The 27,142-nt window shown below is 45.6% G+C and overlaps 1 long non-coding RNA gene across 1 annotated transcript; it reads right to left on the bottom strand.

Annotated features, from left to right (window-relative positions):
* Positions 1 to 15,979: 15,979 nt before the first annotated feature.
* Positions 15,980 to 26,467, bottom strand: LOC310901810. Its single transcript, XR_014586186.1, has 4 exons — positions 26,050 to 26,467; positions 24,950 to 25,133; positions 24,278 to 24,326; positions 15,980 to 19,370 (listed from the first exon to the last, which is right to left on the bottom strand). It is a non-coding gene; the product is annotated as an uncharacterized lncRNA (long non-coding RNA).
* Positions 26,468 to 27,142: the final 675 nt, after the last annotated feature.

The raw sequence follows: 27,142 nt of genomic DNA, 5'->3' as shown, positions 1-27,142 counted from the left end.
GCAAGCTGCATAAATCAGCAGTAAGAGCCGGGAGATGAAAGCGTAAATAGGCCGTCGGAGAAGTTATTGACACTGAAGGGCAAATTCTGCCCTGACAGGCGCTCTGCAGCCTCCCATTCATTACCGGGGATGCGGGACGGGTGTCTGCCGGGGCGAAAGTCAGCCCTCGGGATGCAGGTTTCATTTACAGCAGGTCAAACCAATGTGGGCACCTGCGGTCAGATCCCCAGCGTGGGCAGGGAAGATGCTCCAGGGCTTTGCACCAGCTGAGACCTGGTTTCAGCAGCTTCCCACCATTTCATCCTCAAATCCTACTGCCATCCAGTAGCCCCCAGTGCAGAACTCAAGCAGGACAGTGGTGTTTGCAGGAGGGCTGGCAAGGATGAACCACGGAAACCTCAGCCGTGCTGAGAAATCCCACATGCTTCATCTGAGACGTATGGGGGAGAGGAGAAGGAAAAGCCCTTTAATTCAACACTCAGCTTTGAAACTTGCGCTAAGGTATTTGGAGTATCTTAAATTCTTCAGTTCTCGACTTGCAGGTGAGAAACTCGTCTTTTTCTGTGAAGATGGGGAAAAAAGTCTTTCTAAGACACTTCTTTAAAAGCTGTGAACTGAAAAGAAAGGGCCCACAGGTATTCATGTTGAAAACTCCGGGATTTTAAACACTGCTCCTGACCTGAGGGCGCGGAGACCGCGAGAGTCCCCAAGGGGAAGCTACCTCCCAGGGCTTCCCAGCTTGGCATTAGCACACTTTTGAAATAAATTAAAATAATAATAATAATAATTTTAAAAACTGATTAAGAATAATCATAAATATCCATAGCTTCTGGAGGAAAGAACGATAACAAGCTGTCTGTAAAGCCCAAAGTTATTATTGGGCTCAGAAAAGGCTCCTTCTTGCAGAAGTATCAACCAAAGGAAAAAATTTCTAGGGGCTTCTAGCAAAGCATAAGCACTGTTTAACATAAAGAAAATGGGAAGGGTCTAATCCAGAAGACCTTTCTGCCAAATGTGATGCTGGCAACAAACAGAACTACTCTCATTCCTCTCTGCCCTCTAACCCTCAACCCCAAAGGGACCTTCCAGGAGCTTCACGGGAGCATTTGCCCTCAAATTGTGACCCCAGGGAATACCAGGACTGCCATCACCAGCAGCAGGAGTTTTGCACCAGACTTCCAGATTTTCCCAGAGCTGAACACCTCTGAGTTTCCCCTCCAGTATTCTGCTTCTTTCCACATCACACTTAAGCTTTCCTGGGGTTGTTTCTCTGCTGTAACACCAGACAACAGGAGGAATGTGGCACGCCAGGTTTGTTTGGATAAAGCGAGAAGGGGGGATTACGGTTAGCTTTCTAATGGAAAACTGGCACCACCATTAGCTCTTAGATTGGCACCAGGTCCCGTGAATAAAACTTATACACAGGAGAGGGAAGCCTCTGAATTCCCCAAACAGAGAGAATTACCAATGCTCCAGCAGGAGTCGTTAGGCAGGACTCCAAGCTAGAGCTAATGTTTTCCAAAAATAACTGAGTCAAAAGTCCATAAATGACAGGAATTTCCAGCGCAGAAACACCAGCCCACGTGCTGTCTGACAGCCAGCTGGGAGCAATGCCATACGTGGTGCTGGGGCTCGTGCCCCTGGCTTTGGTGCTTTGGGGTCCCCAATCCCTTTTCACCCAACTTTGCTGGTGGCAAAAAGCAAAACCTCCTCACAGAAGGGCTGAAAGGAGCTACGTGCTCTGTGCTGCTGTATTCCCTGACCCCATAAACCAGACCTGTAGCGCATCAGTAAGGAAACAAACCACAACTGGTTAAATCCTTACACACTAAGCCCACCGTAGAGGCACGGTGTGCTAACAACTGTTCTTGCTGCACTGGAACTACTGCTGAGCTAGTAGTTAAGGGCTGCTGAGATAGCCCCTGCACTACCCAGCAGCGATGGCAGTGGGGGAATACTCTTTCTTTCCAGAGATCTCTCTCTCTCTGGCAGCACTGTCTGCTCTGCATAGCAGGGGATTTCATGCAGAACAAAGATAAAGAAATGCAACCGTGAAACTACTTTTTTAAAACTGGCAGAAACAGGCACTGAAACAGGCAGGGGGGAAAAGTGGTGGGAAACAGCTCCAGAGGTGGGGAGAAGCAAGTGGACTCCACAACTCTTCTTACAGGTGTCCACAGGATCAGTAATGAGGACTACTGCAGAGGTTTTCCCCTCTGCAGACTGTCTACCTCTGACACCCCACATCTGGTGGTGTGATATGATGGCAGCCTTTGGGGAAAATCCTGAATAATGCAAATTTTTGCCATGCAGCCAGACCCAGCCACACAGACAGTTCAATACAAGACGATGCATGATATTTGAAACACCAAATTTGAATCTTGCACATTTGTTGCTCACCAAGGCTGACTTTTCTTCTGCCATCTCTTGGCTGAGATGAAATTCAGGCTGTCAAATGGCTCGAGGCTGTTGCTTGGAGATGCAGACCCATCTATGTGGAAGCGCTGGCAAGGCTGAGTGCTTTCCCCTAAACAATCTCAGGAGGAGAGTCCAGTGATCATACAGATGGCCAATCACCATTCCTGTACAAGTTGTATGCTTCCAGTGGTACTGTTTTATTTTCCAAAGTGATAAACTATAATCTCGTTAGCTTGGTTCCTTTAGCAATGCAGAATACACCCTATCTGATGGGCAAAAGGAGGCAGGGTTTCAGAAAGCAGTGAAGCACGGGCAGTGTTTTTGCAGCCTTCTCCTGTTTCAACACAACATTAGTATGTGTGATGTGTGCTCTGGAGCTAGTTTGGTCTAATCCTCTTCTTTGTTTGCCTTCCAGCACTGCAGCTTTTAAACCAGTGTGGCATTAGCCTGCTGTGGAAAATGCAAGGCTGGCTGACTCCAAGGAACTTATAGGACCCGCATGCTTTTTGGTTTTTGTGTGGCAGTGCTTTCAGAAGGAAGCCTGGGCATCTCCACTGAGCAAGAGCCAGCAGCAGCACACACAGCAGCCTGGCAAGGATCAGGAGCAGACTTACATCAGCATCAATGTCGGGGGAAGAAGAAGGAGGATTTGATATAATGTTTGTTGGATTTCCATCAGCACTGAGAACACAGTGTGTTGGTGGAAAGAACCAGAAGGAAGTAGGGATAAATAAGTCCCTTCCAAGAATCACAACCAATCTCTAACTTTCTAATTTCTAAAACAAGTTGTCAGCCTTACCCATATTTTTCAAGTCTTTCAAGTATCAGCATTTCAAATGTATTTGTCCAAAAGTCTCATTATCAATAATTTCAAATTTCTGCTGGAAAAAAAAAAAAGTTATAATTTAGTTTAACAGAGTACATATAAGAAACACTCTTAAATTAATGCCCATTTTGAACCTGGGGTGGGAAACAAATGTCTAAGTCGGGAAGTAACATTTGAATACAAATTGTTCTCCTTTTCATATGTAGAAAATATTAGTGATTGACACGGGGTTTTAAACACTTGGCAAGGTCTTTTTTGAGGTGAAGTGTAGACAAGGAGAAAGAAAAGGACTGGGCTAGCAGATAAAAACACCACCTGATAAAATAGAGGTAATGATACGCCGTTAGCAAAGTGAGTTCTGAAGGATGCAAGATATTGAGGCGGAGCTTGGAAGAAATTAAGAGAGAAAGGGCATTTGTCTGGAAAATAAGGATATCTGTTATCAACTACCTGTTTATCTCTGTTTATAGCTTCTTTTGGCAAAAAGCTATGGCAGGCTCTCAGGGGATTTGCCAAGCAGGGAGGCATTTTTTGCCTTCAGAGTCTAACTTGCTTCTCACCCACCAAGCAGAGGCAAACTGTTGGCAGGAATTAAAAATCTCTCAAAGACTATCGAAGCACTCTGTCTTCAGAAAGACACCCTGCTCTGCCTACACCTCCCCGCTGTAACTGTGAGCCCATTTGAAAGGCAAACAGAAAAAGAGAGGGCAAATCTGTAGTCCATGATCAATTTGGGGTTTCCCTCTTTTTCTTCAGCTTTGGGCTGCACAGCATATCCCTCAGCTGGGATGGTGGCTCCTCAACTAGCCCGGCACAAAAACCCATTTGCCTTTAACAAAACAACAGGAAAAAAAATAAAATAACATCTATTCAGAACAGATGTCACTTGGACTGAAGGGCCAGACTACACAGCACTGGTGGAGGGGAACCGTACATGATATTAAACAGATTGCTGGGTTTTCAGACATCGTCTGCTGTGTTTTGAAAGGCAAGCCTTTACCCAGCAACATTTCTCAGGATCCCAGCAGAGTTTCACGGGAGCTACGTCCTCAGCCGACATAAATCAGAGCTCTGCTGAAGGCAGGGACATTGCACCCGCTTCCTCCAGCCAGGATCTGGCCCCTGAAGCTTGCCGCTCAGCACCCTGTGATCCTGACAGCACTCTCCTTCTTCCAAGACAATCCAAGTCTTGGCAGAAACATCCTTCTGTTTGAGTGAAAGCACTCCCAGGTTGTGATTTTCCATCTGTAATTACCAAGGGATTAAATCTTTCATTGGGAACAACCACAATTGCTCCCTTAAGACTTTGCATGTGCTGGTTTTCAGAGATGGGGGGAGAGAAGGGCAGGGGAAAGAAGAAGAAAATGAAAAATTAAAGCAATGATTTTTTTATTATTTTTTTTTCAGAACTGGCTTTAGTGACATAAGAGATTGTCCAAATTCATTGTATCCCGTGGTTGAAGAACAACCAGCCTGGTGGTGGAAGGTGCAAAGCTGTATTCCCCTGTAGGCAGGACTTCTACTCACCCTTCAGCTTTTCACCAGCCACGAGCTTCATTTGGAGGCTGTGGAGCCAGAATTTCGGCTAGCACAAAGCAGCGCTCTCCCACTCGAGGATCCAGCCTACCCAGCCCCAAAGGATGCTAAGGATGCTTCTGTTGAAGAGGGGCAGTGGGAAAGGTGACAAAAGAGATGCTCCTTGCCCTCCTCTGGCAGGAAGTCTATCTGAAGGCACAAGGGCTGAGCCTTCTGCCTGCACCCTTGCCCTGGGCAGCTGCATCCTCCAAGGAGTTTAAGCCTCTGTTTTGAACTCTGAGGCAAATCAAGGCCATGTACTGAGTGTTTTTTTCTCTTTTTTTGCTAATAGCATTGCGTATTGGAGTGTGAATTACAGCCAGCAATAATAATGAACTCACAAGATAATGCCACTGGGGAGAGAGCAAGAAAATTCAGGGCCAGAATACAGAAGCTCTCATCAGGCAGATGGAAGGATCTCTAACGAAGGATTTTGCAGCAGGGGATGGTTTGGATTCAAGCAGATTGATGCATTGAGCCCTTTACGTCTCTTACATTTTTTTTTTCTGAGCTTTCTGCACACAATTCTTGCCAGATTTTTTTGGACTCTGCTTGGCAGAGAAGTGTTTAATCAGTGTTCAGCCTCTTTATGGGGCTGTCTCTGAGGGAATGGATTCAGGGTAGTGATAGCAAGTGGTAATTTTGGCTGCTTAATCTAGGTTGATTCATTTTAACAGTCTGCTTAACAATAGATACCATGTGGCCATGACCAAAGAAGTTTCATGTTCTTTACTGAGATTTAAAGTAGGTGTGAAATACTCTAAAAATGCATCATTACTGCACAAGTGATAAAAGCTTCATTGCCCTAATGAGTGAAAGAATTGGCACACGCTCCAGAGCGATTATTGCTTTTCTCTTTAAGGTCACTCAGCATTGCAGGTTTCCTGAATTTCTGTTATAAAGTTGCAGAGGAAAAGACAAGAGTCTCAAAGCTCCAGATCCTGGAGTCAAGTGATCATAAGCATCAACTACATTTCCTTCTAGAGTGATGTATTCACACAGTGCAGGGAAAAAAAGATGGGATACGGTGAATCTTGGGGAGTCTAGGAACTGCAGACAACAAGCCATTAGTTGTTCATTTCCTTCCAAGCTCAATGTTTTGGGATCTACCTAGTGGGCTGCTCTGCTTGTGCTGTGCCCAGCATCTGTGAAATTTCATTGCAAGCCAGGGTAAGCCATGCCTGTTTTTTTTTTTTTGAGGTGACTCCATAAGTATATGTATCCCAAAGTGGACAAACTGCTCGGAGCCTGTGCAGCACAGTGGGCAATCATTACAGGTTTCTCCTATCAAAATAATTTAACTCTGAGAGTTTACTTTGCAGAATCCTGACTGCATCTGCCTTTGGGGGAGAAGGTTTCTTTAAAAGACAGTTTAAGGCTTGTAATGAAAGCTGTTGCTTGAATGTCCTTGTGGCTGTACTGGGTCAAGTGATGAACCAATACTAAAAGAATGGTAGAACTGCAAAATCAAGTGCTAAACAGTTGTGAAACATTCGAACTGGCAATAATAACTCTTGCTGCTGTGAGTGACAAAATGCTCCTTCCAGGTGCCCCTCTTCTGAACTTCTGTGCCACCTGTAAAGACGTGCAGCTCTTTCTTTCAGCCCTGGGGCACAATCCCTGCTCAAGTTTCAACTAAAAGAATTACAAGTTTCTGTAAGAAAGACTCCTCTTGGTCCAAAGCATGTCCTTCTTCAATACTTCAGCCAATACTCAGATGGGTAAAGTGTGATGCACCTGACTTCAGGCTTGACATTATATATATGATTTCTGCATTGCTCTGGGGAGGGGAGAGAGAGAGAGCACAACCATAGCATGTCTTATCTCACATTATAAAGCATGACAGATGTGTTTCTGTAATGCATTTTGCAATTCAGAGTAACAGACAGTCAAGGAAAAGGTTTTGAGATGAGATAGTAATAAAACCATTTTGCATTCCTAAATCAATGCGTGTACAGGTTTCAAATTACATTTTAAAAAGCAATATTTACTCTTTACAATAGCAAAGTGTGCCATTCCTTGAGTAACTCAAAGAGCAAAATCAGAGCTGGCTCAGGCACTGAGTTTCCAAGCCACAATAATACCAACAGTTTTGGAAAACAATGTCATCTTTAGTCCAGTTTAAATGCAGAGAGCGTGGATATTTCTAGAACTGAAATCTTACCGTAGGAGTTTGGTTTTGAGACACCAAGACACTGGTTTTTGGTTTTGCATGTGTGTTTTGTTGTTTTGTTTTGGTTTTGGTTTTGTCCAAATGATGTAGGATCATCCCCCCAGCATTCTTGGCCACCGCTGACCTGCCGAGAGAGACAGCTACAGAGCTGGTGACTCACGTTCCTGGGAATTTCCCAGGGCTGCAGAGCTCAGCTTGTCTGGGAAGCATCTGGCATCTGGACACCACATCCTAGAGCATTAGCATCGAAGTTCGGACCTGGAAAATCCAGCACTGCCCAGTCCCAGGGCAGCCAGGAGATCCCTGCCCAAGGGCTGAGGACCCTGCGGAGCAGCAGTTCTTCAGAAACTCGCTTCCCCTTCACAGAAGTTGCAGTCTACAAGCTTTGATCATTACCACTGTGTCACTTAGGAGGACAAAACCTGAGACGCTTTCTGGAGCATTACCAGCTTGTGATTATGGCACCATTCAGGTTTGAACTTTCCAGCCCACAGCGACATTAGCAACAAACACTAAACCTTAATGGCAGAGTTGAACTTGAAATCCCTAGTGCACATCCACCTACAGCCATTCAAGTGTTTTGCGCATAAAATCAGCAACACTCCAAAGGAATAAATTGAAACCAGGTCGGTCCCTACACACTGTGGGGGATTGTTACAGAACAGCCTTACCATTGTGCTTACGTGCACATATTTTCCATCATTTCTGAGAAAACATGGACAGACGGAGTGCACGCACATGTATCAAGAGGAAAGAGGACAAAGGAAAGGAGGAAGCCCATCTCCAAGAAATCACTGATTAAAATTGCTCCCCAGTTCCTGTTCCCTCCACATACGAAACAGCTTGCAAAAGTCCAAGTTGGGTGGATAAAATATCAGCCACGTGCCTGACTTACAGCACTGGGACTGAGGTTTGGGCAACACTTCAAGACTTTCCCCTAGGAGTCTATCCAAACCCTCTTTGCTTCTGATGTGGAATAATTTGGAAGTGTTTTTAGGCTGCCGTCTGGGATAACACAAGGGCTATTGTAAACACACATGCAGCCAGTCAGCATCGAGCCCACACAAATCTGGTCTGTACACACATAAATAACTAGCACATATTACTTTTAAAAAGAGAATTATTTGAAATGCTGAATTACAATAAAAAATAAAGACTAAACCGCAGAGCAGGTCTTCAGAAAAAAAAATATAAATGTGATTTTTTGTTATGGAAAGGGTTATGTATCATGAAATTTTAATAAATGAAATGCACTTAAATGCAGGGCACTGGATTTAAAGAGCTAAGGATAAGATGCAACCATAACTAGCTATCGTCCAAGTGTGTGCAGTGAAGCAAGACCATAATTTCGCGGATGCTGTTCCAAAAATACTGCTGCTAGCTGGGAAGGTTTGAAAACGTAACAGAGCATAACCAGGGCACGGAGATCTGCGCAGACTCGAAGAAAACCTTCTTGAGATGACAGCCCAGAGCTCTCCCAGGAGCATTAACCCTGTGTAGCTGTTGTTTGCCTGACCCCAGCCACAAACCCTGTGCCAGGGTGCTTGGGATGGAAATATAATTGTTCTTTCGGAGTCATGGGTTTCTAGAGTATTTTTGTTTCTCTCCACCATAGTGGTTAGGAACAAATTCATCTCACCTGTGAGACATGTCTCAGCTAGCTTGAAGGTAGAGCGGTCTTTTGGACCTGTCCCAGCTTTCAAGGCAGGCTGCCAGGATCCTAAAAGTGTGTGCCTTCATAAGTGTGCTCAAGGGAAGCTGTAGCCAGATGCTTGCACCATTCAGGCATGGACATGGTGGGAGATGGAGAGCCCCTTTCCTAGCATTACCAGGTAGCTCTTGCTGTCTACGGTGTGTCTCAAGGCATTACTTCCATATCCTTTAATATTTCTTCAAAATTCCTCAATTATTTCTGGTATTGTCCTCTACCGGTTGGCCTCAGGCAAGCAGCTGAATCACCTCACGTGGGCAGCTGAGCAAAGAAGTCAGAGGAGGGATTTGCAGCAACCCTACTTCCCTTCCTTCTGGCTGAACATTTTTCCTTTCCCACCTCCTCTCAGAGATGTGATACTACCGAGGTCGATGGACCTCACATGAAGGCTTCCATCTTCCCTGGCAACTGCTTTGCATGCAAGGAGTGGAGCCTCTCCATAGCTGGCCCCCAAAAGACTAAATATCTCCAGGCATTTCTGGAGATGCACCAGGCATTTCTGTCCACCATGCCAAGCCTAGACTGGGAGTTAAAGCAATGAACAGCCAACCAGTCTGCCAAATTTATAGATGTTGAGGTTTTATGTCTTGCTATTTGATAGATTTCGAGCAGAACCCTTCCACACTTTGGTGGGGAGAGTGAACTTTGGGAGGGGGAGGACAGGAAATGAGATAGAAGAAAGATTTCTCGGCAGTAATAAATCCATCTTGATAATAATGGAGCTATGCACAGCCGCACTGTGGCTGCACCACATGTAAAAAAATATTTCCCTGGGCAGGGAGTAGCTGGAAATTGAAGTAACGTTTGACGTGGAGAGGCATAAGCTCTTCGCTCTTCTACCACCAGTGCTACTTTGGCCAACACTGTGCTTAAAGCAATGCTCAAAATAAACAAAGAAAAAGAATCATTCTGCCCTTACATTAGTGTTTGGTGTCTGCTATAATCGCAGAGGTTATGGGTTGGATCCCACTTGGTAGGCCAAGAGGAGCAGGGAAGAGGAGAGGGACCCATTAGAGCCCTCTGAATGAGAAGCCATGGGATTCCTGCTAGCTCTGCAGCAAATAGCAGTATGTTGACATGGTCTTCTTGGAAGAAAAATCGATCCAAAGCCTGCTGAGGCCTAAGATTATAATTCCTCCCCTGCAGCAGCCTCCGGGCAAAGCAATGTCATCAGCCTCTGGTCTGTTCATGGGGTTGGTCTGACGTATTTCCCAAACAGAAGACTGGTGCAAAGATCCCATCCCTCAAAAGCCACATCAACCATTGTAGAAAGGTAGATAAAGTCAAGGATGTAAAGCACTTCTAAGATAACACGCAGAAAAGGGTCTGAAACAATGAGAACACTCAATAAAGCACTGAGAGTGTTAATCTTACATAAACTCATCATGCATGGTGATTAGCTTAATTTAGTCAAGATAGCAACCAAAGCCTGATCCTCAACAGCAAAATCCTGCCTCAAATCTTTGTCCATGACCTTGCCTGTAAGGCTTTGCTTAAGCCCTCAAGACTGTAGGTTGAGGAAAAAAAAAAAAAAAGTCTAAATTAAGTCTAAATTCCTGTTTGTTTGGTGACCTGTCAAGGTAACACAAGGTAACTTAGGTTATGACCCAGCAGCAAAGAGTCACTTTTCTGGTAGCAAAGGAAAGTGCCCAAGGGAATGAGCCCAGTTTCCAAGGTCTGACTTCTCAAGTGATTCAGCTTGGAGGTACTTTGGTTTCTGATTTCTGGAGGTTCACATATCACGGGGTGACAGGAGGGTCCTACCTGTACCAGTATGGGTTACTCAGCTAACACCACAAAAATGCCAACAAGAAATTTCTTAAAATTGAAGGAATTGACCCATCCAGCTCTTCAACAGAGAAGCTTTCCCTGTTTTGTTGTGTCCTGACGACCTCATCAGATCACTACCCTGGATACTTTCAACTATAATAAATTCACAGGTTATGTATGAAGCCATCAAGATCTAGCTTTTAGTTCCCCAAACAACTCTAACCTGAAATTTAAAATTTGAGCCTCATTTAAACTTCTGCTCCTTTCCTGAGCCAAGATGTTGGATGCAGTCTGGGTGTCTCTGGCCATAATCCCCACTCGTTATGTAAAAACAGGTGGAGAGATTAGGGGGGAAAGGAGATGAGAAGCTGAGAGGCATGGAAGCAGGGCTTGGCATTCACAGCTTACACAGGGCTTTCACTCTGAGGTTAGAAAGTGGAAGGAAAGCCAAAGATTAACAAGAAACACACAGGTGGAGGGAAGGACACATGGGAGAAACACATGGGAGAATCAGCATGAGGCAATGATGTCTGCAGGACAGATAATCATTTGGACTTATTTTTAAACACAGAGAAACACTAAGGAGACTGTTTCCAGAGTTCAGAGACTTTTTCATGTGAGAAATATTAGAATTAAATGGTTTGCAAAGTCATTATCACCATCCACTGAAAGATAAGGAATACTGATTTAATTCAAGGCTCAAGATAGTGGAATAACGTGCAAGCATCCTTAACCAAGCCAAGGATTAGAATTGGTGGGGAGCATGGAGGATACACCTCCTTTGAAGGGCTGATTAGCAAAACAATCTAAGAATATTCTCCAGGCTGGAATAAATTAAGATACACATTTTCTTGAGATGCCTGGGATGCTCTGTAATTTTACGGCATCCAAATGCTAAGAAAAGCAAGGTGCTGCCAAGATTGCATCACTAAGCGTGTGTTAAAGGTCAAAGAGTTGCAAAAAGGTCAGTTTTTCAGGTTATGACCATCTGTAGCAGTTATAATCAAAACGCATGCAATGCCTAAAGCTCTTCTCATGGCTAAGTAACAAGCAAGAACTACAGTAATCATGTAATACACTTCTCATGTAATAGACTTCTTAATGTTTTGCTTCTCTTACATTATATTACCCCTGTCATTATGGAGGTGTCACTAAAGGGGCTGCTTCCCCCCTTCTCTTCTTCCCAGCTATACAAAGCTGAACTGCAACGAGACGCCAGACAAGCAGCGAGATGGCAGCCGCCCCTCTGACAGCCAGGAGCCGGGACATAGGGGAGGAACAGCCTCTTATGGCAGCAAGATGAAACAAACACAATAACATCCATTTCTAATTTCTTTCAGAGCTGCCTGATCTTGACAGAGAACAGCAGAGATGGCAGTCAGATTCCTGCTATTCCCAGCAGCCTTCCAGTTACTCGCAGACAGCTGAGAAGTCACAGACGAGACAGAAATGGATGCGGTTTCAGTCTCTTTTCCTGTTATGACCATGTTACACGATCTCATCTCCATTTTCCTCCACTTCCATTCCTGGTGGTGGAAGCACTGATGGTGAGGACATGGAGCACATTAACTCTGCTTTGGAGAGGTCAAACTGGCTGAAGTTATTCTCAGCTGGAACAAGCGATCTGTAACACCAGGTGTGCGTCCACAGACTTGTTGCCTGACCTCAGACACATCACTTAGAGCACTCATCCACTTGGCTTTAACCATCAGAGTAAGGCAGGTGCCGAGCCACATTCTGTAGTCCACAGAGAGCAGTCAGCTGTAGTGGTCACCCTTCAGCAGTCCTTATCTCATACCTCTGCAGTGAGGGAGCCTTGGGGTCTCAATAAGAACATAGGCCAGGATTTTGCATGACTAAGTAAGGTTAGATATGTATTAAAAGGTTTCCTTTCCTTTCCTTTCCTTTCCTTTCCTTTCCTTTCCTTTCCTTTCCTTTCCTTTCCTTTCCTTTCCTTTCCTTTCCTTTCCTTTCCTTTCCTTTCCTTTCCTTTCCTTTCCTTTCCTTTCCTTTCCTTTCCTTTCCTTTCCTTTCCTTTCCTTTCCTTTCCTTTCCTTTCCTTTCCTTTCCTTTCCTTTCCTTTCCTTTCCTTTCCTTTCCTTTCCTTTCCTTTCCTGATTTTCTAAAAGCCCTGCAGTCTTTTAATGTGTTTTCAGCTGGAAAATTCATCCTGCAAAAATCACTATATATCAAAGATCGGGAAATTCCCTATCAGCTCTAATTAACATTATAGCTCCATTACGAAGGGGTGTGGTGTATGTACTTCAGTTTAGACAAAAGCAGATGTGCTTCAACATCGTACACTGCTAGGGCAGATCCTTGTCCCTCTGAAATACACAGAAATTCCCCCTGCCCTTCCTTCTCCCTCTTACTTCATAGTGCTTTGGATCACGGGCCATCAGGCCATCTGTGGATTACAAGTCCTGAGCCCACTGCCAGCTCCTTGCACAACACAAAAGAAGGGAGGAAACTCTACCAGTAGGATTTCATTTAAAAGTCTTAGCTTGGGGAGGTTAAAAAAAAAAAAAAAAAAAAAGAGAGAGAGAGATCTGCCTAGGGGAAAAGCATCTGGCTTGGTAGCAGGATGGAAAGCACAATGCAAATCCTTCAAACTGCCATCACATATTTTTCTCTGCAAGTCAGTGCAAAGTGAGGCAAGTACCCCAGGAAGCAAGAGGCCAGAGCCCCAGTCAGAAACATTTTAGCAAGGAATCATCAGAAATCCATATTCTCAGCATACCAGAGGCAAATTCCTTCTCACTTCAGACTAAGGCGTTGCCTGACATATAGGAAAGAGTAAACTGGATGAAGCCAGCCTGGCTTGTATATGGGCCAGGACTTCAAGTACTGGATCAGAAATAAGTAGGAGCCACATGAGAGCCCTGTAGCTGTATCCACCATTTTGAGCACATCAGCAGAGGCTCTTCAGAAACATCTACATGAAGGCATTCGACTGTTCAGCCAACCATTTTTCCCCATGTTCTGATGACAGCACGAGCCGTTCCCAATGCTGGCATACTTCCATGGTTATTAGCAGATAATAATGCAAGCATTTCTGGGCTCATCATCTGAGTATCCGAGGGTGTTCAAAAGTATTGAAGGGTTTGGTTCGCTTTGGCTGTGGAGAGTCCAAGCTGGAAATTTGATGTGGCTTGAGCCCAATGAGTCCTTGCAGGGAGACGTGGATGGTGCTGGACTCTCCCAAGGGAAATCCTGACGCAGTGATCAGCGGTGCCCAGAGAGAGACAAAGTCCCCAGGTGCTGGGATGATGAGCAGCAAGCACCGCAGCTGACCCTTGTGCCACTCATTGCTTTCCTTGCCCATCAGTCTTGACTTTTTGCACAGTGGCCTTGTTTCAGAGGTAGAGTTGTGGCGGGGATCTTTCAGGCTGTGTAAAAAAAGGGAAGCGGGCCAGGCTGCTTATTCTCTTGGGCAAGTGTTTCAACACAAGCCTTAGCAGGAGGAGAGTCAGGACATCGTGTCCTGCAGCTCCATGGCCAAGGGACAGAACCACAGCTGGATTTTCCAAGGAGGTCTCATCCCATAAGCTTACACTGCGGAGGCTGACCAGCTGAGCAGAGACGTGCATGCATTTGATTTCTTTGTCCTGATCAGCCCGTCATTAGATAAACTCCAGGCTGCTAAGACCAAGGCAGAGGTAGAACCTCCAGCCACCCTAAAGACTCCAAGATCAACCAGACTGAGAAGAGGTACTCACAGCATTAGGTGGGAGGTGAGTAGGGAGCCCTGGGAAGTTTCCAGTTTGGGACTTTAGACCCTCATTTCCTTCTCAGCCGTGACTTCAGTGCTCAGCTCCTTTGATGCAGCACTTCTCAGCCTCAGCCCTGCAGACCCTGGTGAGCTACGAATTACGGATAGGTCTTTGAAACGTAAAAAAAAGAAATGCACATTTCTTGTCAGAAGGCTTAAATTCTCTGTGTGGGAGTCTGCAAGAAAATGCCTGGTACTCTGCACATTGAAACGAGTCGAAAGCTGTTGGCTCAGCTTTAACTCTCAATGTCCCCACACTGCAGGGCAGCAGCTGGTGACAAACCATGACTGGTCAGTGGGAAAAGCCTGGGCAGGGTGGTTCATGAGGCTGTCTCTAAAGGGGATCTGTGCTCAATCACTGTGATTTATCATGTCATTAGGAAGTACAGAAGGTGGTGTTTTCATCTGAAATTCTTGCCAGCACTGTTACAGAGTTAAATATCTCAGTGGTTACCTGCTATCCAGCCCAGCTCCGTAGCATTACATCGAAGCCTTGTCTCCTTTCACCCTCCAGCTGAGCACCAAAGCCACTCATAACACTTGCCTCCACTCCAGTTTTCTTCCTAGAGCTCACACACATTTGGCAAAAGCAAAAAGCAAGAAACATACTGTGCTAAATAGGATGCCTTTGACCTGAGTCACTGAGTGGGACGCAGAGGAAAAACATTCACTTGGAGACAAGGTGAAAGGCGTCATGCCAAAGAATTTTGCAATGAAGAAAACAAACCAAAAACAAAAATCACACCCATCAGGAAGCTGCCTGCCCCAAGGAACCCCACAAATCAGAACTGCCCATGATAGCTCAATCTCTCAGCGTCCCCATAGCCCACAAAGCCAAGACATACAAGCATGCTGGGATCCCTCTGGAAGAAATTTCAAGGCTCAGCGGTGAAAATAAATCATGTCTTAATGCACTTACACTTCAATTTCTCCAAAGTGGTTCATAGCATTAAAACACATCTCTCTCCCATTAACTTTCTAGTGGGATATGTGAGTAGTGGAGGCTTGGAAATGTAATCACAGTGCATCCCTTAATCGCCGTGAGGGTCTTCAAAAGGTAGCCATCAGCCCAGATCAGAAGGTGGCAAATAGACTTGTGATCACTTGCAAAGGTGGCATTTCTGTGAGCTGATTTCTAACCTATCACCCCAGGCTGTGTTTTGCAATAGATTATAGTCACAACTAGCAGCTACAGGCTGGTTTCTGAGCACAAAATCTGGGAGAGGGGAAAAGTCCAGCCATTATGCCCCAACTACAGAGCAGGGACACTCCACAAAGAGGAAAGGTCATCTAGCCAAAACAGGAGAAAAGCCAGGATCATACAAGGGGTGAAGGGGAGCATGTTAGCAACTGAGTGGAAGCAACAGGCATCACCTTTTTCCTTTCATAAGCACGACGCTTGCTCAGAGACAAGCAGAGGGAAGACAAAAGGAATAAAAGAGAAAGGTCTGATAAAGGTAAACTCATTCCAACATTTTGAAATGCATTTTTATTTCAGGTTGAAACAGCCTCTGAATTTCCTTCAGTTTTTATTGGGGAAAAGGGTGTGCTTTTTTGCATGATAGTCTGAAAAAACTAGTTTTACACTTCATGGCAAATGAAAGATGTTGGATCAAAAGCATTTTAACATTTTCTCCCAAGAGCTCCCCAAAAGCCTTCAACAGGGTCAACTGAAATTGCTTTTTGCTTTTTGTTTCTAGCTAGTGCAGCCAATTGACAAACACTTCAACTATCTGGTTCAACTTTTCTTTAATCCACATTTCTTGTTTTGCAAAGCTACATGGTTTTCAAGCAGATATCTTTACTAGCTGCTATGGGGACATAATGCCATCCTCTCCAGCTCAGCAGATTTCAAATTCTCAATATTAATAAGATTTGTCATACACTATCTGCTTTTGTTAGATATTAATCTCATCCCCAGGGGACTTTTCTCTTTCCTCTGAATCTGGCAGAAGAAGCCCTGCTGCCCACAGATTTACATGGAGATGCACCAAGTGTCCTTCCATGAAGAACTCCAGCTCACAAGAGTGGATAATCAATTCCACATGAAGATCTGTGAAAAATCTGTTCTCTGACAGAACCCTCCACTGCAGGAGTTTAAACTGGTTCCAAGTTGCTATTAAAAATAAAAAAAAAAAAATCAGAAGAAGAAAAAGAAAATAAAAGAAAAAATAATTTATGCAAATAATGAAGTGTTAACAGTTCTTGCAGTATTTGGTGCTTTTCCCAAAGCCATAGCTCACAGAGGTTAACATGAGAATCCAAGCAATTGTGTATGCTTTTGAGCCTCCTGTTTGCGGGGGGGGGGGGGGGGGAAGCAACATTTCAATGGTTCCCAAACCCAGAAACAGGTTAAACAAACTTCTGTGAGGAACCACACAGGTATAGCTGAGCTTGACTTGGAATGACAGGAATCTACTGGGTGGGGTCGTGGGGTCTCTGGTGCCTATTCCAGGACTATTTTCTCTGATTCTTTTTAAGCTTGTGTTTCTAAGAGCTAAAATTACACTGCTTTCAACCAAACTTTCTTTTCATATGGCTCTTTATGTCTTAAGACACGAAGTGAACAACATTTGCCATTCAAACAAAGGAACCAATTCTCTTTCCTCCTCACTCTCATTTCTGCCTTTTGCCTCCGGACAAGGGTATCCTTCCCCCATGATAATTAATAGATGGATAAAGGTTCACCTTGAGGTTGAGAGTTTTATAGAAAAATTAATTACAGAACCCAACTTTACAATTACCAGTCGAAACACTCACATTACCTGCCACAAGACCCCTCAGGCTTCACCTGGCTAGAAAAAAAATGTTTGCAATGTGCTGTGAGATGACTTTGAAGGCTAAGCTTTGAGAGCTAAGCTCTAGAGAAAGTACAAGTGCATAAGCAGGGCCACCAAAGACCCCCGTTATGATGATACATAGCTGGGGGGCATCAACAGGTCAGACGAAGAAACAGTAATAGGTCAGATTCACCATAAAGTACTTGCCGAAATTTAAGAGAACTGAGAGTAAAATCATAAGAAGGTAATGAATCTCCTGCACCCACGATTTGACATTCAGCATTCACTGCTGGTGCTGAGTAGCAGCAAATCCATTAAACAGGCTGAGAATTACAGTGGTTAGAAGATGATGCATGATCAACGCAGTGAGAAAGCTTTCCTTAGACAAGACATCTGAAAATGCGCAAACGGTGTTGCAGGTTCTCACATCAGCCTTCGGAATCAGCGGTATGGAGTGGCTTAAGAAGATCAAGACCACTTGCATACTTAGATCTCAGACCTGCAAACGCTTACATACGCACTTTGGTATTTGCTTGTGCTCCCCATTCCATAAATACTCTTTCATTTCAGGCTCAAGTGATGGAAAATGCTCTCTGAACACACAAAGTACTTGCTGAAGTTAAAGAGTGAAGCATGGCAGAAAGTCACCATCTGGACAACATGAAGGACTCCTCAGTTACAAAACCAAATATAATAATAATAATAATAACAACAACAACAACCAGGAGAAAAGTCATATTGGCATTACGCGGCAGGACTGCATTGACTGCTGTGCATGGATTTGACCCACACTCTTGAGCTCCCACTGCCAGTTGCTGCAGCCTGTGACACCCTTCAGGGTGTTACTTTTAAATAATGAACCAGATTCCTCTGGAGGAGGTTATATTCAGATACCCCTTCCCTGTGCACATGCATTTCTGGCCATGCTTCCACTCCCTTCTAGATTTCCTACAGATCATTCAGTCCCTGCAGTCTCAATCCACTTGAAACAGAGGGACATATAACAGAGGGACAAGTCAACGGCCTGCCTAAAAGGTTCATACAGCAGGACAAACACCACAGCCCATAACCTGGTGCTAATTCCACCACGCACCCGAGGTGCTCACACCACTTAGGAACACACCTCTCAGTTTTAAGAGGAACCATCCATTAAGGATGAGACAACACACTGTGGAAAGAGCTGCATTTTGTAATATATCCAAGGCTCTGCTGGCCAATATACTAATCAACTTGCTGGAAAAATTACCTAAAAAAAAAGCAAGCAAGCATTATATCAGCAACATATCAATGTAAATTCCTCACAGCACACATTCCTGAGCCATTTCTTCAGTCCTTATTAGAGGCACTGTATTGCTGTGGATAAATCCTTTTAAATTATCTTTAAAAAAAACTATGAGATCTGTGAGCAGGAAAAAAAATAAAAGGAAGAAAGGAAGAAAAAAAAAGTCCCTGAGTGACTGTCACAGAGAAACAAAGCAAGAAAAGAAGAGGAAGCAATGAGTTGTGGACCACCATTGGTGGGCACTTGAATAGGAGCCCTGTGCTTGACACTACTGTGACTTTGAACAAAACCGAAGTCAAACAGCTATTTGTCAAGGAGTACTAATGCACACAAGTGGTGAGAACCTGGCCCTTCTGTAAAAATGTGTCAGGGACTTTTCTGTAGGGCTGCATCGAGCCCCCTGATGGATTGTTGTACTCTGAGCACAGCATTGTGAGCAGTAATAATAAGACATCTGGTCAGTTCTCTTTCTGAAAGAATATTTTGGCTCTGTGGGAATCACGTGAGTGGCTCCATGCACAATGCACAGCCTCGGCCGCCTCACTGCCATGGACCCGCAGCATTGGGCCCGTCCTTTCCTGCTCCCAGTGGTACCTTCTGGTCCCAGCTCCACCAGCACAGCTCCAGGACGTGCAGTGAGCGACCAGCATCTCCTTCGCATCTTCCTGTCTAAGCAATGCACAAGCACCAACTTCACATCATCCATTGTAGTCTTGATACCCCACTGAATGAGGAGAAAAGTCTCTCTGATAGGATGCTCAGGACACCATGGCCAAGATGACACACACACAAGTTGCACAGCTCATCTCTGCTTATGCAGCACAGCCCCTACATGTTAAATCCACCATGCGTATCCAGATCAGGTAGGCAGAGCATACGCAGCAGGTCTCAGGACAACCAGGACAAGGAATTTGTTAGCTGACAGTAGTTTCTCTGTACACACCTAGCAGATGTCTCTGGGATCTGGGGAGGTCCAGCAGCTCCTGCTCTCATCAGGCTACAAATGTCCAGGCTTCACATTCCTTGTGGATCGTGGCTTGGGAAGGGGTCCAAGGTTTCATCACTGTAGAGAAGATCAAACATAATGGTTCATAACATGAAGGACACGGAGACCCTCACCCAGCAGGGGCAGAAAAAAAAAAAAAAAGCCCAGTTTCATTTGCAGCAGTGAGGGACGTTAGTCAGAAGAGAGACTGAGGGCCCTGAGACCCTGGTAGCAAACACTAGGGAGTTAGAAAGATCCCTCAAGGTGGATATCTAAGAACAGGACAGCACAGAGTCCGTTTCACTAGCTTGTTCTTCCAGCCCTGCCTTTCTGCCACCCCCCTGCTATTTGTTCCTCAGAGATTTTTGACCTTAAAACCTCACATGTGCAGAGAAGGTCCATGCTTCCCCCTTCCTACATGAAAGCGCTGGGGAGCAAGCAGGTATTTGTTATCACAGATTTCAGGCAGGAAGCTGCAAGGTGCTAAAAATCCTTTACAAAGCTCATAGGCCAAAACAACCCCTTTGGTTAACTCTAAGCTGCTTCGCTGAGCTCAGGTCTCCAAAGGAGACCACCTACAGCTTTCCTTGGCAAGGCACGGAGCTGTTTTAATGTGGGACCACAGCATATATCATCATCTCCCCAACCAGAGTGTCATTCAGCTGGCGAGGAGGGAAGGATGAGCTGCAGGAAGATTTTAGCAAGTTGCCAGAGCAAATAGGCTCCCTGGCTGCAGGTAAACCACCAGCAGCTCCTTGGAAGCCATCCACCTTCCTTCCTATGCATGGGCAGGGCCCAAGGCAGCCAGCTCATAGCCCCAGGGAACCAGGCATAAATTATACAGCAAATTGTATAGGAACAAAGTTTCTAAAGTTTTTTAAAGTTTCTTAAAAGTTTCTAAAGAGAGTTTCATTTCGGAGTACATTTTACCCAAAATCCCTGGAAAAAGAGGGACTTAATGTAAACCCTGACAATCTTGAAACTGTAGCAGCAATTAAAATAAAAAAATTAATTAATAAATTGGACAAAACCAAACAAAAATAAATAAATTGGACAGGGCTGATAGCATCTCCCTGCTGTGACAACCATGAGCTCAGCAGTATGAGCACATAAACCAGCAATGGCTAACCCTTCAGAAGAACTCTTGCGATATCCTACACCCTCTGAGCGATGAGGGGAGCAAGGGGAGCTATGAGCTGGCTGCAAATGGACTTGAGAAGTGAGGAAAATAAGGGAAAAAGAAGCAGAGGAATATTGAAGTGGAGGAAGAAAAAAGAAGGATGTCTCTCTGCTTCAAATATTTCATAACAGAGGACCCACTTTCCAAATAATGTTTCACTGTGGGAAGAGGAGTGGATAGGGTGGTTTTCATTTCATCTTCACTTTGAAAACACCATTTTTATTTTTTTTCAAACATCCACCGAAGTGCAAATTTTTACCAAACCAGTACAAAAAGAAAGATCGCCTCAAAGCTGAAGTTTTTCAAAGCGACATCTGTTCGCATTTATAGGGCCGTGGCTGAGGAAGGCTCCAGCAGCCCCTCATCGGAGGGTTATGGGGGGTTACAAACCCCAGGCTAGCCCACACGCTCCCAAATGAACACCGGTGCTGCTGCTTTTTGCTGGGGGTGCTGGGGGGCAAGCAAAAGCCAGGCGGCTTCTGCTGCAGCCAGCTCGGTGCTGAGCCGGGGAGATAAGGAGCCGCGGAGGCTCAGCCTGCAGGAGGGTGATAAAGGGCGCACGTGGCCCAGTGGCCCCCATGCTTGCAGTCCCTGTGGTGGGACCGGGTGCCCCTTCCCAAAGGGTGGGCAAAGCCCATGGTACCCAGGGCCGACAGTGCCCTGGCGGAGCTGTGGTCCTGCTGGCAGGGAGAGGACAGTGCACAGATGGGCCTAGTGGCCATCTTCAGGCCTCCAGCGTTTGGCCTCTTCACCACGCCACCCACTGAGCCATGGAGGCAGTTTGGACCAGGGTGATGATGTCCCAAAGCCAGTCCTTAGCACAAGCCCCAGTTTTTCCCTGGGGAGCCTCTCATTGCATGAAGAGCAACCAACAGGAAAAGTGCCTCTGGGGTTAACCTCTCACTTGGGACAGGCTTTCTCTGCCACCAGTTAGGGGGAGGGCAACCTCAAGTTGTGACAGGGGAGATTTAGACTGGATATCAGGAAGAATTTCTTCACAGAAAGGGTAGTAAAGTGTTGGAATGGGCTGCCCAGGGAAATGGTGGAGTTCCTGTCCCTGGAATTATTTGAGAAACATATGGATGTGGTGCTTGGGGAAATGTCTTAGTGGTAGATTTCATAGTGTTAGGTTGATGGCCAGATTTGATGATCTTAGGGGTCTTTTCCAACCTAAATGATTCTACAATTCTCTGGTTATGTCACTACCACACCAGTACATCACCATGGCCACCAAGCCCAAGAACTTCATAGAGATCTTCCTGTGAACGCTCCCAGCCCCACAGCCCCTGCCTGCACACCGGCAGTGAGAAATGTAGAGAGGAGGACATGGGACAGAGACAGGTCCCATGACAAGTGACAGTAACACTCTGCCCTCCCCCTTTACGAAGGCTGTCCCAGTCTGTCCTCAATACAGACACTGATCACTGATGTTGATGACCCTGTCACCTTACTCAGATCTCACTGTGCACAACCTATATACATTTTTACTGTTTCAAATAAGAGATCAACCTCTCTTTCCTTCGCACCAGCACCCTTTGAGCTTGACCTCCCCACTTTTCCATTGCTAGGTGCCAACAAGGACCCAGTGCAAAGCTTTCTGACACTACTGGCCACAGCAAGCTTGTAGTGCTGGGCTGAGCAATGTAGGATTTCCCTAACCCACGCCCCTAAAACCAGATGGCAATCCAAAGTTTTTTCTGACATGCAACAGAATCAGAACTGACATGACTGGAAAAAACAAGTTCAATTCCTCTTGGCAGGATATTAATTTAGAAATCTCTGGTGTCATCGCCCCAATTCACAATGAATTTGAATCCAAGCTTTCCTAGTGCCAGATGACACAAAGATTTGACAGAGAAAGTAATTGGAGGAAATGGCTGTGCAATCTACCTATTGTGCTGGCAAAATCCAGCTCTCCTGAAGAACAAGGTTCACTTCCTGGTATGGCTGATTCATCGTCTTTTATTTGTCCCCAGTGCCTCTTGACTTTCCTCTGCCTGGCAGGGATGGCACAGTCCCTTCAAAACAGCATCAGAGGTCTTCTGGCTATTCAGGCTTTCACGGACCTTGGTGGGCAGCAGCAATGGCATGATGAGAGCATTACTGAGAGCATCCCTGATGAGAAGGACCTGGGATGTTTGTTGACAAGAAGCTTGACATGAGCTGGAAATGTGTGCTTGCAGCTCAAAAAGCCAACTGCATCCTGGGCTGCACCAAAAGCAGCATGGCCAGTGGGGTGTGGGAGGGGATTGTCCCCCTCTGCTCTGCTCTTGTGAGACCTCACCTGGAGCCCTGCGTTCAGCTCTGAGGACCCCAGCACAAGAACATGGAAATATTAGAATGAGTCCAGAAGATGCCACAAGGATGGCCAGAGGCTGGAGCACTTCTCCTACAAAGACAGCCTGAGGGAGTTGGGGTTGTTCAGCCTGGAAAAGGCTCCAGGGGGACATTATAGCAACTTTCCAATACCTAAAGGAGGCTACAGGAAAGCTGGGGAGTGATTCTGTCAGGAAGTGCAGTGATAGGACAAGGGGTAATGGCTTTAAACTAAAAAGCGTAGATTTAGATTAGACATTAGGGAGAAATTCTTTACTATGAGGCTGGTGAGGCCCTGGCACAGACTGCCCAGAGAAGCTGTGGATGCCCCATCCCTGGAAGTGCTCAGGGCCAGGTTAGATGGGGCTTTGGGCAGCCTGGTCTAGCAGAAGGCATCCCTGCCCATGGCAGAAGGGTTGGAATTAGATGATCTTTAAAGTCCCTTCCAATCCAAACCATTCTGTGATGAGCCCCACAAGGCCAAGTGTTCACAGGCAGGGTGAAGAGCAGGCTTGGGTAAGTCTCATGGGCTGCTCCCCTGGGGCAGCATGAAAGCTGACAGAGCCAAGCTCGGCTGGTGGCACAGGCTGTGCTGTGCTGGTGCAGATACAAGGACAGGGCACATTCAGGTGGGAGTGATCCCACCCAGAGAGCCTCAGGGCCTCTGTCCACTCCACAAAAACTACTGCACTGAAGGACAAAAGAGTTTGCCCTGGTCCCACCAGAAAAAAAAAAAAAAAAAAAAGGAAAAGGGAGAATCAGGATGGAGAAATCATAAAATGGGTTCTGTGCTGAACTTAACAGCATTTACCTAGAAACATTCATATACACAGGTCCTGAACCATAATACACAGCATTTTCCACTGTTCTAATAACAACCATTTTATTGACCTGTGTTTTCATGGCATTCCGCTAATCACTTTGTTTTTCTAACTGCCATTATCTAGGCTGGATGGTGAGCTGCTCTGGATGAATGTCAGCTCCACTCCCAAGCTGCACCCCCGAGATCTGATAATTCGACTGCTGGAGCAATGTGAAACTCTATACCTGCTAGCTGTGCATATCCAATTGATGGCAAGTTCCCTTTGGGAACCCTGTTAAAATGTGCTCTTGCCCTTCAGAAGGCTCCTCTCTATTTAAATAAACAACTTGGAAGATGGAGCATAAGAGCAGTCTAACATACCCTGGCATCCGAATACATCTTTTTGCTCCATGATTTGATTCCCTGATTAAGCGAGCACCCGCACACTAGATGCACATGAAGCCAGTGATTTGGTGGAGGAGGAGTGGAAGAGCTCAATTATTTTTCCTCATCTGCTATCAAAAAAATATTAGGATAGTAAACAGAGCTAGCAATCACATAGAAATGCCCGGGAGAGCTCTTACCTACTGGTATGCAGATCTGTCATCTGGAATTCATTTATTCATGTTCACTATTCATACTATTAAGCTACAGAGGTAGTTGGGCAAGGACATATTCAAAACAGACCTGAAGTTATTGAAGGGGCTGCCACCAGTCTCCAATTCCAATGTCACCTCTGGATGTAACCGAAGGAACCAAAGCAGCCAATTAGTATTTCAGAAGAAGCAATGTCATTTTTCAACAGCACCAGCATTATTAAACGGATATGGCTCCCATCATCCAGAAAGGCAGAATTCTGCCTCCTTCTGTCTGCACATTCATTGGTGTTATCAGAAACAGAAAGCATCTGTATTGTACTGCAGGTCATGAAGGCCCAAATTCATCCTTGGGTTAAACCAAGACACGGTGTCTGGTTCTGCAGCCAGTAATTGCCTATCAGACCTGGCATTGCCACTAACCAGCCTAAGTGTGATGAATGCTGGGGGTCCCTAAACTTCCTGGTGGAAAGACTGCAAAGAAAAATGGTTTATCTGCCTGGTGGGTCCTATTCTGCGTCTCATTTTGCTGCTAATTCCCCCAGAAAGCTTTCACAGTACAGAGGATCCTCTGCATCTTTCTTAATTACATTCAGTAACTTAAACTGCCACAGAAAACCTGCTTTGGCTATAATCATTCAGAGCTTTAAAGAAACCCCATAGCCCAGTGGAAAACATAGATCTAATTAGTACATTGCCCTTAACTGCAGTCTTATTTCTCTTTGCAGCGATGCATAGGCAGGTATGTACAGTGGCAGCTTACCCCGAATGTGGTTCTTCCAGGGCCCAAGAAGCCCTGAGAAGACACGCTGCCTGCCTCTGATTTTGGGGGTATAAGCAGAAAACCCAGCAGGACCCCCACACCATTTGGCACCAGGACATCCTATGGGCAGCTCAGGGCTCGGCTTACTCCCAGCAGTGCTCCAGGGGGACCACACGTACGAGGGCTGAAGGAAAAAAAAAAACATGCAAAGATCGTGGAAGTCTCAGGGCAAGTAAATTACTGTTAATTGTGAGATATTTGATTGCAAGAAGCACCAGATGGCCAGCCATATGTTTTTGATTGTAAAATTAAACAAGATTAACCCAAACAGGATTTCCTCAGCATTCTTCTCTGACTGGCTCACAAATACATCTTTAACACCTATGCTATAGATACAGCACAATCAGAAGCTCTTCCTGCCCTTCCCTAATCTACTCAGGCTAAATGCTCGGCCGAGCAATGCCCTGCACTTCAAGATTTCCAACCGCAGCAGGACTGAAAAGAAGCAGGGGACGGATTAATTAAGAGATGAGAGAAACGCAAAACGTCAGCTCAAACAGAAGTAAAGCAACACCGCAAAACACCTTCCCTTTCACTCTGTAACAACGCGAAGGGCACAAACAGACAGGAGAGGACCTTTCTCCACAGACCACCTCCACCACTGTTTAAAAAGAGCCTTTTGCTATAGTACCACTAAAGGCAAAGGCATTTTCTCTGCCTTTCAACAGTCCTCTAGAGCTCTGCACCACCGAAACCCCTCTCCTGCCCTTCTCCTAGGAAGGGCGGTGTTGCAGAAGTTCAGTTTTTCTTTGTGTGATGAGGGGTAACAATGCATTTTGCAGGCTTCAGCCATTCCTTGCTTCAAAATAGATGAATGCTGAGACCAAGCCCTGCAGAAATCAGCTCAGACAAACTTTGCCTAGTGAGTCAAGCTTGCACGACCTGCTGCTCCGTCAAGTTTTCATCCCTCAGCTACCAAACCTGCTCGTGGAGTCAGCTGCCTCTCACACTCTCCCTGGAAGGTGGACCGTAGCCAAAAAGGCCCTTCCAAGCCCACCCAGCTACCATATGCACACACACGTTATCTTATTGGATCTCACAGCTGAAGCTGGGCCGAGACCCCAGTCTCTCTGCAAGCTTTTCTCATGCAGATTATGCACGTCTTCGTTTGTTTGGAGCAAATCGGTTGTGAATCAAACATAAAGGGTGTTCCGGGGAGATCTCCCATTGCGCCATTCCCCAGTGCAAATCCCCAGGACACGGAGCGTCCCGAAGCTATCAATAACACTCTGCCCACACCCTCCTATCTTATCACACCCGGGCAGACAACCTGTTTAGAAAGTTTAATTGCCCATCAGCCAACAGACAACGGGACAGGGCTCTAGCTCATGTAAACATGATTTTTTTTTTCATTTTAAGCTTTAAATATCTTCACTTTCAGGGTTTCTCTGGAGGGCAAAATGCCTTTCTTTGTCCTTCAGACAGCAGACCATCATGGTCTGACTCCCACCTCGTTCATCCCTGTCCTTGCATTTGACTGATTCACAGTCATTTTACATGCAATGACACAAATGCTGCAGGATCGCTGCAGTTTGGGATGGAGTCTTTAATAAACAACAGTATTAAGCCCCATTCCATGATGCCAAGGAAAATGAACCCAAAAGGCGGGTGCTGGCAGAGCAAACCTTCCCTCCTGCAAACAGAAAAGCCTGGCTCGGCAGCAAGGCATTAGCAAAGGGAGCACCCGGGCACTGATACAGGAACAGTCTGCTCCTTCCCAAACCACAAGCCCCAGGCTGGAGGCAGCCCAGTGGTCCAAGCTGCCCATCACCTGCTTCACTTTGATGCTCCTTCTCCAGCAGCCACGACAGTTCTTCCCTGGTGCTGCTCTTGGCCAGAAATACACGCTGCAACTCCTGCTGTCTGCATGGAAACAGCCCCATTGTCCTAGTGGGCAGCTTGGCATCCCTGGTGGTTTTAGGATGATGGACCACCCTAGGCACACCATGCTGTAAATAGACTTTTACAGGTTCTAGAAACCATGTAACTTCCTCCATTTTGTGACATGGTCTTTCTTTTTCTTCTTTTTTTTTTTTAAACAAAAATGGTCACAATCATGATGAAAGCATGAAATGCAAACCAACCACATTTCCAGCTAGCGCACTGCTTCTTTCCATGCCACTGGAAGCCACC

The sequence above is a fragment of the Anser anser genome, assembly GCF_964211835.1.
Source record: "Anser anser genome assembly, chromosome: 6".
NCBI lineage: Eukaryota > Metazoa > Chordata > Aves > Anseriformes > Anatidae > Anser > Anser anser.
Note: the sequence above shows the minus strand (reverse complement) of the source record. Positions and strands in the feature narration are given on the sequence as shown.